The sequence below is a fragment of the Sorex fumeus genome, unplaced genomic scaffold, assembly GCF_029834395.1.
Source record: "Sorex fumeus unplaced genomic scaffold, SorFum_2.1 ptg000094l, whole genome shotgun sequence".
In the NCBI taxonomy this organism is placed as follows: domain Eukaryota; kingdom Metazoa; phylum Chordata; class Mammalia; order Eulipotyphla; family Soricidae; genus Sorex; species Sorex fumeus.
Genome location: NW_026606151.1, coordinates 18,081,751 through 18,094,888, shown reverse-complemented (window position 1 = coordinate 18,094,888; position 13,138 = coordinate 18,081,751). Strand labels below are relative to the sequence as shown.

Sequence of the window (13,138 nt, the reverse complement as noted above, 5' to 3'; positions counted from 1 at the left end):
CAATAAGGTAAAGGTAAAGGCCCTCCCGTTGTTCATCAATTTGCTCAAGCAGGCCCAGTAACGTCTCCATTGGAGATTTTGTTGTTACTGTGTTTGGCATATCGAATACATCACGGGTGGCTTGCCAGGCTCTGCCGTGTGGGCGAGATACTCTCGGTAGCTTGCCGGGCTCTCTGAGAGGGGCGAAGGAATTGAACTCGGGTCGGCCATGTTGACTGCATGCAAGACAAACGCCCTACCGCTGTGCTATGTTGTATGAAAGGAGAGAAGGTTAGCACTCCCCTTGACAAATCAACAATATGCAATACATAAGAAACAATATATAAGAAACAAGAATGGTGGGCTGTGGGGAAGTCAAGCCCACACACAGGCCAGGCGCAGGCAGAATGCAGAGGTGGCATTCAGTGGACCGGGAGTAACCCAGGAATCAGAATGAAAGGGGAAAGGATGGGCAACAGGTGGACTTCCCGGCATGTCCGTTCTCTCCCTTTATGGAGCAGTCGTAGTTGTCATTATTGCCGTAGTCTCGGTAATCAGAGTTCCATCATCCTACTCCTCTTGCAGACCTCAAAGTCTCCAAAGTCTCGGTTTTCTTCCTCATCTTCTTGTCTTCTCTTCGTTGTTGTGCTCTCTTTCTATCTTCTCTCTTTGTGCTCTGCTTCTATGTGTGCCATTGTGCTCTTTTCTGTCTCTCCTTTTTTCTGTCTGCAATCTCTGGCTCTTGTCTCTGTATTCTCTGTAGTCTCTCTAATCTCCTCTGAAGTTATTTTCTGTCGATCCTCTGAAGCCTTCTAACCTTAGCATTGTGCTCTTCTCTGTCTTCTGTCCAGAAGAAGTTCTTTGTCTTCTGTCCATGCCATTGTGCTCAGCTCCCTCTCTCTGTCTCCTGGTCTCTAGTCTGCTGCCGTTGTCTTCTTCTTCAGTCTCTGGTCTCTTCATCTTCTGACCTCTTCTAACCCTGTGACCCCAGCTACCTTGGTGACCTTGTAAGCTCATAATATCCCTAAACCCCTTCAAGCATACTTTATATAGAAATCATGTAGGGTGGTGCCATGACCCACGCAGCCAAATCGATGTTCGGCTAAAGAGAGGGAATGAGAGCTGATAGATGGGGTAGGGATGACAGTATGAAATATACAACGAATTTATTATAATCCAAGCTGGTTTATATAGTCTTATTTTAGCAATGATCAGCAGGGTTTTTTGTTCTTGTTGTTCTTGTTTTTGCTTTTTGGGTCACACCCAGCAATGCTCAAGGGTTACTCCTGACTCAACACTCAGGAATTACTCCTGGCTGTGCTCGGGGGACCATAAGGGATGCCAGGGATTGAACCTGGGTCAGCCACGTGCAAGGCAAGTGCCCTACCTGCTGTGCTATCACTCCGACCCCGATCGGCAGGTTTAAACAGTTGTGTAGACAATATTAATTACGCTGCATAAGCAATTTTATTTTTGCAAGCATTACTTATTTTCTGTTTCTCATCTCAGTTCTGAGAAACAGGAATGGAGATGTGGCCTTGGGCCCGGCCAGGGCGGATATGGGCCAGCCTTCCCTTCCCTCTCATCTCAAGGCCAGCCGCCAGAGCATGGTGGCCCTCGGCTTTACTCTTGAGGCCGGTTGCCAGAACATGGTGGCCCTTCGGCCACCTGTCCAAGTTGGCTGTCACAGCCTGGCTCACCCTCACGCCAAGTTTCTCCACAACCAGTCTCTGTTTTCAGGGACAAAGGCAGGGAGTGCCTGGGCCCATCCACAACAGAGTGGGGATACAAAGGTGATATTGAATATTAACAAATAAACAAAGAGAGATAAGGCCACTCCTCCAGGAGATTAACTCAAGGACAAAGTCTCAGCTAAAGAGATTACTAGAAAGAAGGGCCACATGGACGGCTGGCTCCACAGCTCCCGGAGAAGACACCAGGTTCCAAAAAGAGCCGAGATCACCGGGAAGTCCCAGATGGGGTAGGTGCCGCATCCCGCCTCCCCCAGATGGAACCCCGGTGACCAGAAGCCTCTACAAGCATAACTCGAGTATGAGAGAACTAGGACTTTTTCTCCAAACCGCGCGGCCGCTTATGCGGCCGCGAGACATCTCTGTATATACAAAGTGATCAGTGGGAAGTAAATCACCCAACCTTTCTCCCTGAAAATCAGAGTTAAGTTAGGAGCACAGCCACAGCCCCAGAAGCACAAGGACTTAATGCAGAACCCAGCAGCTTGGAGCAGAAAAGTGAAAGGACTATGCGTTAATCCAGGCCATCATGTCTGCTCAGAGGGGAAAGGGTGTTGCTCCCTTCCGCCCTCCTCCCTCTGGAAAGAAAGATGGCGGCTGCACGGGAGCCTTGTGGAGAGCAGGTATGAGCCGGGGGCGTGGGGGCGACTAAAACCTCATGGGAAGGGGGCGTTCCGGTCCGTCCTTCACGCCCTACCAAGGTCACCAGTTGCCCCCCACGAGCGGCTCTCCGGCATGGCCACGACTCCAGAGCACAAAAACCAATCTCTTAATTATCTGACTTTCAGTAGAAATACTTCCAGGGTTAATAAGTAAAATAGCGGAAATCCAAAACCAACATTTAATTCTTGAACCCAGCTGTAGACAGCAAATTACTTCACAATGCTTTTTCAGCATGTCTGATTTGGGGGGGGGGGGGGGAGGTAAACTCTAAATAATAGTGGTGAATCTTTTATTGAAACAATGGATCTAATCAAAGCAGATAGAGTGTTAACTAGAATTCATCTGCCTCCCAGGCACTGGGAGGGGTGGGGGGGTGGGGTTTTATTGGGGTTCTTCGTGGTAAAAAATAAGTACTGGTATAGGGAAATGTGTTTGATATTTGCATGACTGAGACCTAAACCTGAAAGCTTTGTAACTTTTCCCACAGTGATTCAATAAATAAATAAATTATTTTAAAAAAAAAGATTACTAGAAGATCCACTCAAGGGTGACATTCTATCCAGGATGTGTAGCTTTCTTCTTTCCTCAGCTAGTAATCCATTTAAATGGTCTAGTAAATTTACTTTAAATTTCGTAAAATTACTATAGACCCAGAGACTATAAAACTCTGCTCCCAGAAGAGAACAGCACAGTGTCTTCTGCCTCCGTGCCTGGCTGTCCTCACCAGGGCCCCTTGGAGGAGGGTGGGTTGAGTTTCCCTCCCCACCCTGAGCAGAACCCAAGCAGCTGAAGACCTACAGTTCCAGCCACAGTCATGCTTAAGACCACTCTCCACACGTTTGAATGAGCCTCACGCATGAAGGAACCAGCCAAGGAACCCAGGTGTGCGGGACCCGAGGCGTAGATCTCCATGCCTGCTCGGATTGGGACTGGGGCCTCCTCCACACAGATCCCCCATCTTCCAGGCATTATACCCACCAGCTGCCCCTGGCTCTGTGTAATCCCATCAACGGCCAAGACCCAGAGACTATAAAACCCTGCTCTTATTATTATCTTATTATCATCTTATTATCTAGGTCTTACTCTGGAGAACCTGGCAGGCTACCAAAAGTATCCTGCCCACACAGTAGAGTCTGGCAAACTCCCCGTGGCATATTCAATATGCCAAAAACCAGTAACAACAATGAGTCTCATTCCCCTGACCCTGAAAGAGCCTTGAATGTGGCACTTTTTAAAATCTCAGGGCTAGGACAAAGGAGACATTACTGGGGCCTGCTAAGAGGCAATCGACAACCAACAGAATGAGAGTGATACAGTAAATTTACTTAGAAAACTCTCCAGCTCGTTGGCCAACTTGGCTTGGCTCAAGCCTCGGGCAACCACAAGTGAAAGTCTGAGCTCTCAAAGCAGTGCAGAGAAGCAATGAAGGAAGACCTCAAAGAGAGAAGAGCAGCAGTGCTGGCCAATGCAAAAGAAGCCGGGAAAAGTATTCGCAATGCCCACCTGTCCTTCGCCAACTATAAGACCAAAATGACTGCCCTGCGAGGTCCTGATGGATCTATCACATCTTCCAGAAGGGCAATGGAGAAGATTATCTATGACTTCTACTCGGATCTCTTTGATAGCCACGTCCACCTGCCCACATACCAAATTCTCCAGGATGAATATGTTGTTCCCAACATTCTCTCTTACAAAATCCTACACGCCATTTTGTCAGTAAAGAAGCAAACAGCACCCAGCCCAGACAAGGCCAGAACCAAACACCTGAAGAACCTGCTGTCAGTACTCATCAATACACTGGCTCGGCTTTTCATGTGCTACCTTTCTGAATGCAAGGTTTTGTCCCAGTGGAAAACCAGCAGGACTGTATTACTGTACAAGAAGAGAGACATCCACAACATTGGCAGCTATCACCCGATCTGCCTGTTATCTGTCGTCTATAAGCTGTTCACTTGAGTCAACCTGAATAGGATTGGCAGAACACTAGATGAAGGACAACCATGCGAGCAAGCTGGATTCCAGGAAGGATTCAGCACGATCAACCATATCCACACGAAAACCACGCTCATTGAGGTTTCTTGGGAATTCAAGATGCCGCTCTGTCTAACGTTCATTGATTTAAAGAAGGCCTTTGATTCTGTTGAGACTGAAGCGGTCATTGAAGCCCTAGCCAAACAGCTTATTCAAACTCAATACATAAGTATCCTCCTTGAGCTGTATTGCAGATTCACTACCAGGACCTCACCATTCTACAAGGAAGTGATCATCAACATCAAGAGAGGGGTTCGGCAGGGTGATACCATCTCACCAAAACTCTTCGGTGCTACCCTCGAGAACATCATGCGACAACTGGAATGGGAAGGAATGGAAGTGAAGATAGACAGTCGGCAACTATGCCAACTCTGCTTTGCTGATGACATCATTTTAATAACACCAAACATTAGCCAAGCAGCACAAATGCTGGCTGATTTAAACTATGAGGTAACTCAAAATATTAAAAAATAACATTTTCTTGTGACCCAGCAATATTCTGCCTATATATCTAAAATATATGAAAACAAAATCTCAAAGAATTATCTGCAATTCTTTGTTTACAACAGCATTATCCACAAAGCAAAAATATGGTAATAATCTAAGTGTTCATTAATGATGAATGGAGAAAGGAGATTTATATATTATGGACACTGTTTTACATCTATATATTATGAAATTCTGTTCAGGTGTGAGAAAAAGGAACATCTTGTCATTTGTACATTGTTGATAGGCCTTGAGGAATTATGTCAAATGAGAAAGTCAAACAGAAAAGCAAGTATCACTTACAAGTAGAATCTATGAAAAGCCAAATTCATAGAAGAAGAGATTAGATTGGAGGTTATCAAAGTCTAGTGACAGGAAGAAATGGAAGTGTTAGTTAAGATCCTAGGACTCTCAGAATGTCATAGCTGAGGGATTCTTACGGAGGCACAGTTACTTATTAACTCAATCTACAAACTCAATCTACAGCCTCCCTACTGGAGGGCAGGAAGATAGGGCTATGGTTTCAAGCTTAACTCTTTTTTGGTCGTGGTGTATTATCTTGTCAATGAGCCATTGGATTCTATTCGCTAATATTTTGTTGAGGATCTTTGCATCCGTGTTCATCAGGGATATCAGTCTGTAATTTTCTTTTGTGTGTGTGTGTGTGTCTGTTTGCTTTTGGTATTAGGGTGATATGTGCCTCATGGAAACTGTTTGGGGGTGTTTCTGTTTCTTCAGTTTTCTGGAAAAGCTTGAAAAGAACTGACAATAGGTCCTCTTTAAATGTTTAGAAGAATTCATTAGTGAATCCATCTGGATCTGGGCTTTTGTTTTTTGGAAGATTTTGATTGCTGTTTCAATTTCCTTGATAGTAATAGATGTGTTCAGGTATTCAAAATCTTTTTGGCTCAGCCTTGGGATGTTATAGGAATCCAGAAATGCATCCATTTCTTCTAGGTTCTCTTGTTTTGTGTCATACAGTCTTTCAAAGTAATCTCTGATGATGTTTTGAATTTCTTTGGTTTCTGTTGTGATCTCCCCCTTTTCATTTCTGATTTGGTTTATTAGGGTTCTCCTCTCTCTCTCTCTCTCTCTTTCTCTCTCTCTCTCTCTCTCTCTGAATCTTGCTATTGGTTTATCGACCACTTTTTAGTTTTTCAAAGAGCCAGCTCTTGGTTTCATTGATCTTTCGGATTGGGTTTTTTTGTTTTTGGTTTGTTTGTTTCCATGTCATTAATTTCTGCTCTAAGTTTTATTAGAGCAAAAATTTATTTTATTTCCTCTTGCCTGGTTTGGCCTCCTTTTGTTGGTTCTTTTCTAAGATCTTGAGCTGTGAAGTTAAGTTATTTATATGTGCCTTTCCTCCTTCCTGAGAAATACTTACAGAGCTATAAATTTTCCCCTTAACGCTACTTTAGCTGTGTCCCACAAGTTCTGGTAATTCGTGTCTTCATTCTCATTTGTTTCCAGTTATCTTTTGATTTCTTCCTTGATTGTTCAACATTGACTTATTTCATTTCCAGGTGTTTTATTTGATTCTCTTCATCTGTGTGTGATTAACTTCTATCTTCAGTGCATCGTGGTCTGAAAACATAGTTGGTACAATTTCTATTTTTCTGATTCTATTGAGGTATGTTTTGTGGCTCAGCACGTGTTCCATGTGCACTGGAAAAAATGTATATTCAGTTTTTGGGGGGATGGGAAGTCCTGTATATATCTATTAGCCCTCTTTCTCATTTCTTCCTTCAAAGCCAGTACTTTGCTTAGTGAATTTTAATCTTGTTGATCTCTTCCGAGGTGATAAGGTGGTGCTGAAGTCTCCAGCTACTATTGTACTGCTATCAATGTCCTCTTTGAAGTCTATTAGCAGTTGTTTTAAGTATTCTGCTGGTGCTTTGGGTGCATATATGCTTAGGAGTGTGATTTCTTCCTGCTGCACGTATCCCTTGATTATTAAAAAATGGCCTTCTCTGTCCATTCTAATCTTTTTCAGCCTGAAACCTATGTTGTTGGATATTAGTATGCCCCTGCCCCCTGGCCGTTTTTTTTAAAATTTTTATTTGTGAGACACCATGAGGTACAGTTATAGACTTACAAATTTTTGTGCTTGGGTTTCAGTTATACAATGATCAAATACCCATCCCTCCACCAGTGCCCATTTCCCACCACCACAGATCCCAGTATCCCTCCCACCCCCATCCCCCAATTTCACCCTGCCTCTGTGGCAGGACATTCCCCTTTGTTCTCTCTCTCTTTTTGGGTGTTGTGGTTTGCAATTAGGCTTTGAATGGCAATCATGTGCCTTTTTGAGGGAGTTGTTTGCTTGCAGGACTTTTTTCCATCCTTTGACTTTGAGTCTGTGTTTGCTCTGACTATTCAGATGTGTTTCTTGTAGGCAGCAGAATGTTGGGTTCAGTTTTTTAATCCATTTTGCCACTCTGTGTCTCTTAATTGGTGCATTTAGACCATTGACATTGAGAGAGATTATTATCATGGGGTTTTGTGCCATCTTTATGTAGAGGTTTGTTGTGCTCGTAGGGATTCGTCTTGTCTTACGTAGCCCCTTTAGTCCTCCTTTTAAGGTTGGTTTTGAATCTATTAAGTTCCTAAGTTGTTGTTTATCCATAAAATAGTGCATCATTTTTTTCAAGTTTGAGTCAGTGTTTAGTCTGATAGAGTATTTGTGGTGAGGCGTTCATTTCATTGAGTTTTTTCACTATATCCCATGACTGTCTTCAGGCTCAGATAGTTTCCTCTGATAAGTCTGTTGTAAATCTAAGAGGTAATTCTTTGCATGTTATTTCCTTCTTTGACCTTTCTGCTTGTAGTATTGTGTCTCTATCTGTGATATTCATCATTCTGACTATGATATGTCTTGGAATCTTTATTGGGATCTCTTTTAGCTGGTACCTTTTGGTCTCCTTGGATCTGCAGGCCTACATTATCCAGCTCTGGGAACTTCTCAACTATGATATCTTTAACTGTTGCTACTTCATTGGGTTTGGAGCGATAGCACAGCGGGTAGGGCGTTCGCCTTACAAGTGGCCAACATGGCCGACCCGAGTTCGATTCCTCCGCCCCTCTCGGAGAGCCCGGCAAGCTACCGAGAGTATTCGATATGCCAGACACAGTAACAACAAAGTCTCCAATGGAGACGTTACTGGGCCCGCTCGAACAAATCGACGATCAACGGGAGGGCCTTTACCTTTACCTTACCTTACTTCATTGGGGTTGCATCCCTGTCCTTCTGGTACTCTGATGATTCTTATGTTGTTCCTCTTGAATACATCCCCTCAGTCTCTGACTTGCCCTAGAGCTATTTTGAGGTCTATTACTGTATAAAATCTTCAAGGTATGCCAGAGGGAGGCCCAGATGGCTCTTCTAGCTGCTCTCCTTCTGGGGACCTCGGGCTGCTCCCGCAGCTGGGGTGATCTGGGTCATGGAGCAGCTGGAGGAGGAAGAGATGAGGGCCAAGCCAGTTGATTGGTCAGATTCCGTTTATTCCATTTCCCCCCACGTGCCTGCCCCAGTCTCTCTGAGCCTCTAATTCTAGTTTCACACTGCTCCTCATTCCCATCTCCTCCTGTCTCTTCCACTCATCTCTCTGCACTCCATCTCACAGCCTGGGCTCTCTCTCTCCACACGCCTGATTCTGTATTCTTCTACATTCTTCTCTCTCTGACCCCCTTGCTTGCCTCTCCACCGCCCATCTTGACACCCTGCTCTCTCCTCTCTCCTCTCTCCAGCTCTCTAGTCTCTCCAACTCCCCAGCACTCTGGGCTGATACTGTACCCAGTGTGGTAGTCAAATCAGCATAAGAAAGCCCTTCCTGAGCGCCCATCAAGTTCAAAGGGAACACCACCTAAAAGGTATTCCAAAACCCTTCCTGACTGCCCAAGGGCAAAATACCTCCTAAGGTGTTTTTCTCCTTTCCTCAGTCCAATAACTCTATTAGCGTCTTAATACTAGTTATTTTTGTATGGGCACAGTAAGAGATAACATTGAAGCTTGTTGGGCAGGTCTCCTGGGAACATCTTGCCACAGACTCAGACTACAGACCTCAGGCCAGATTAATCTTTCCTAACCCTAGCAGAATCCAAGTTCAGTTATTACTTTTTTGATGATGACAGCATTTGTCCATGACCAAGCTATTAACTTATAGTTAAGCACTATGACTCTTTGGTCAGGCCCATCTCGATGCCAGGGTAGCACATAGCTTACCTCTTGCCCTGGTTCCATCCAGTCCCTTGTCGGGACCCTGCTTTTGGGGGCTCTAGGAAGTAAGGGCACTGAGGCTTAGGTCGGGAGAACAGATGCCCAGGAGGAAAATATCACTGAGAGGCATGTTACGAAATCATAGCATATACTGTCTTCTTGTGTCCATACAAAAAGGACATTGCTCTGAATAAACTATGCAAAGGACTTAGGGAGAAGGGAAAAACAATATTTACAAGTCAACATAGTGCAAAGAAAGAAGTTACAAATAAACACAAAGGAATGGGAGCACTGTGATGGGAGCAACCCAATAAACCTTAACTACCTGAGCTATGCAGGAAGGACAAATCAATGCTATCCTACATCTTCCCACGTATGTTGTTGCCTGTAAGCTTTCTGCAGCTCATCCTCAAGCTCATTGATTCTGTCTTCAGCTGTTGTCATTCTACTGTTGAGGGCACCTACTGAGTTTTTAATTCCATCTACCAAATTCTTTATTAGTGATACTTCTGTTTGTAGCTCTCTTATTTCTGCTCTCATTTCTTCCTGTAGTTTATTGGCTGTCCATTCCACTGTTTCTTTCATATCCTCCTTTAATTTACTAGATACTGATTCCACCGTTTCTTTGAGTTCATTAAACATCCTCAACATTTCATCTCTGAATTCTCTATTGGAGAGATTGTATTTGTTGGTATTCCCCATTGAGGGAATTGAGGCTTTTGGCCTCTTTACTTCATCCACTCCTCGTGGTGGGGACTTGAGCTGTTTTTCATGTTACTGTGGTAGTATGAAGGTGGGACACTCCAGTTCACTATCAGTGTCCCCCTCTGGTTGCAAGAAAGGATTCTGGATGAGCTTGGTCGATGATGGTCACCTTTTTCCCTTTCTAGAATACTGACTTCCTCTTTGCTGCCCGTCTGTGACTTATATGAGTCATCTAATGCAGATTTAGAGGATGTATTCTTTAATATTAGCCTTGTTCAGTTTCTTGTGTTCACATTTATTGTGGTGAGATTGGAATAGGCTAGTGGACTATTGGTGTGATGTGTTTGTGACAGGCAGGCTGTCCTCCTCAGAGTTAGGTAAAGGTGATTGAGATGTGAGTCTAAAACACTGGGAAAGGGGGGAATGACTGTTGCTGCATGAGCTGTCTGGGCTCCACAGGCCACATCCCTTACCACACTGTACCTGTGGGGGATTTGGCACCTGGGCTGAACTAAAGTCCTAATTCTGATGTGGTCCTAAATCTGGCCGGGGGGGGGGGGGGGGGGGGCGGCGTTCCTGCACTTCCCTGGGTCGGTTTTCTAGGCACTAACAACATTTTTTTCAAGAAGAAATAAAGATAGCCAATAGATACATAAAAAAATGTTGATTATCATTGATATCATTGATTGTCAGGGAAATGCACTTAACTGACAATGAAACTACCAGGAAGTGTAGTTTCTATGAAAAAGATCAGAAACAATAATTAATGACAGGGATATGTTGTAAAAGGAACACATTCATTGCTCTTGGGAATGTCACTTTTAAAAAACAGTTTGGAAATATTTCAAAATATTATGAAGAGCAATTCTATTTGACCCAGAAATTCTGCTCCTGGGAATCTACCCTTAGAAAACAAAAACATTAATTTGAATAGACATATGCATATCTATGTTCAGCACAGCAGCTCTATTTACAATAGCCAAGATACAGTGCTCCTAAACAGATGAAGAGATAAATAAATTGTGGTGTGTATGTACAAGTGAATGTTATTCAATTGTTATTTTATGGATTATGAGATGAAGAAATAGTGAAATTTTACAATTCATCGCAAGGTGGATGAATTGGAGAGTTTCGTTAGTGAAGTGAGTCCAGTTAAATACCAGATGACCTCTCTTATATGACTATAAAAAAAAGGATGAAAGAGAAAAGGAAGGAAGGAAGGAAGGAAGGAAGGAAGGAAGGAAGGAAGGAAGGAAGGACTTTTTTCAAGTGAAAAAAATTTATCACTTGATCACTTGACTTGCTGTTAATCGTCGATTTGCTCGAACAGGCACCAGTAACGTCTCCATTTGTCCCTGTCGCGTGCTAATGTAACCCAATGGCGTCTGTTCGTTCTAGGAACACGAAGAGCCTCCAGGAAAGAAGGGAAGAGAGGGAGGGAGGGAGGGAGAGAGAAAGGGGATAGGACAATCCCCAATGGCAAACACCCTTGGATATGGTGTTTAGAACTGGAAACTGGGGAAACTGAAGAGTGGAGAGGGAACGTGGGAGAGTGATGGAGGGACTTTTGAAGGGATTGGTGCAACAGCTCTGCAATTCTAAATGACTTAAGTAGTATTGTAAACTGTAATATATCCATCAGCTAAAAATTAACCAATAGGAAAAGAGGAAAGGCTACCTCACAAATTAGGAAAGCCTGATCCAATTTCAAAATCACTATTTTGCAATATCTTGATAAAATTTACTAAAAATCTAAAACCAATCAATAAAGGTTGATGAACGTTATCAATCAATAAATAGACTCTCAAAACACACACACACTCTCTCTTCCCTTAATAAAAGTAGGACAGTTGTTATTGCGAAATTTTATTTTGCAAAAACACAGAGAGGGAGGGAGGGAGAGAGAAAGAGAGAGAGAGAAAGGGAGAGAGAGAGAGAAGAAAAGTGCTGCCATAGAGACAGGTTGGGGGGTGGGGGTGGGAGTAGAGTGAGGGAGGAAACTTGGGGACACTGGTGCTGGGAAATGTACACTGGTACAAGAATAGGTGTTGGAACACTGTAGGACTGAAACTGAATCATGAATAGCTTTGTAAGTGTCTATCGCAAAGTGATTTAATTTTTTAAGAACATTTTTAAGAAAACTGTTCATCAATTTGCTTGAGCGGGCCCAGTAATGTCTCCATTTTGAGACTTGTTGTTACTGTGTTTGGCATATGGGATACGTCACGGGTAGCTTGTGTGCGAGCGAGATACTCTCAGTAGCTTGCCAGGCTCTCCAAGAGGGGCTAAAAATATTAAAAAAAAAAAAGTTTCTAGCACTCCAGTAAAGCTCTCTTGTTCTGAATCTATCTCTACATACCTGGCAGTTTCCAGTTCACAAAGGGTTAATGAAATAATTCACTGAATAATTACACTGAAAGGAAGCAATTAGCCAAGTCTATTATGAAAGTCACTGTAAATATCCCTGTGTTGCTGTATAATTGTTGAAGGCAGTGAAGAAGGGAGGAATTGTTGCAATTAAGGAGCTGTGCAAGCCAGAGAAATAAGTGTCTTATCAATCAAGATTCAATCAAGATATTGATTGTATCCACATTTAAAGGAATTAAGTTTGGAGGCTGGAGTGATAGTGTAGCTGCTGGTCCCCTGAGCAGCACCAGGAGTAATTCCTGAGTGTAAAGCCAGTAGTAACCCCTGAACATCGCCACATGTGATCCAAAAAGAAAAAAAAAAAAGAATTGATGTGGAAGCAACTGGAAAAATTTATCACTTGATCACTTGACTTCCTGTTAATCGTTGATTTGCTCGAACGAGCACCAGTAACGTCTCCATTTGTCCCTGTCACATGCTAGTGTAGCCCAATGGCATCTGTTCGTTCTAGGAACACGAAGAGCCTCAAACCGGTCGTTCATGATCTTGATGAAGAAGTCTGACCATCTGGTAGGTGGGTGGCCACGTGGTTTTTTGACATCCCATGGAATCCAGTCGGTAACTGCTCTAGTCCAGTGGTCATCTCTAAATCTCATTACGTGACCAGCCCATCTGATTTTTGACACCATGGCAAATGAGACAGCGTCCCTGATTCTTGATCGTCGATGGATGTCGGAACTCGGGATTCTTTCTCTCATTTGAGTGAAACGTGATACTCCAATCATAGTTCTTTCGATTCCTCTTTGGTAGACCCGAATAGCATTCTCATCCTGTTTGCGTAGGGCCCAGGTCTCTGAGGCTTATGTTAATGCAGGAAGAACAGTGGAATCAAAGAGATGTGCCTGGAGCCGGAGGTTCTTCGTCCTCTTAGCTATTTCTT

The 13,138-nt window shown here is 43.5% G+C and overlaps 1 pseudogene; it reads left to right on the top strand.

Annotated features, from left to right (window-relative positions):
- The first annotated feature begins 248 nt into the window (after window positions 1-248).
- LOC130040542 (uncharacterized) lies at window positions 249-291 on the top strand (annotated as a pseudogene).
- The last annotated feature ends 12,847 nt before the right edge of the window (window positions 292-13,138 follow it).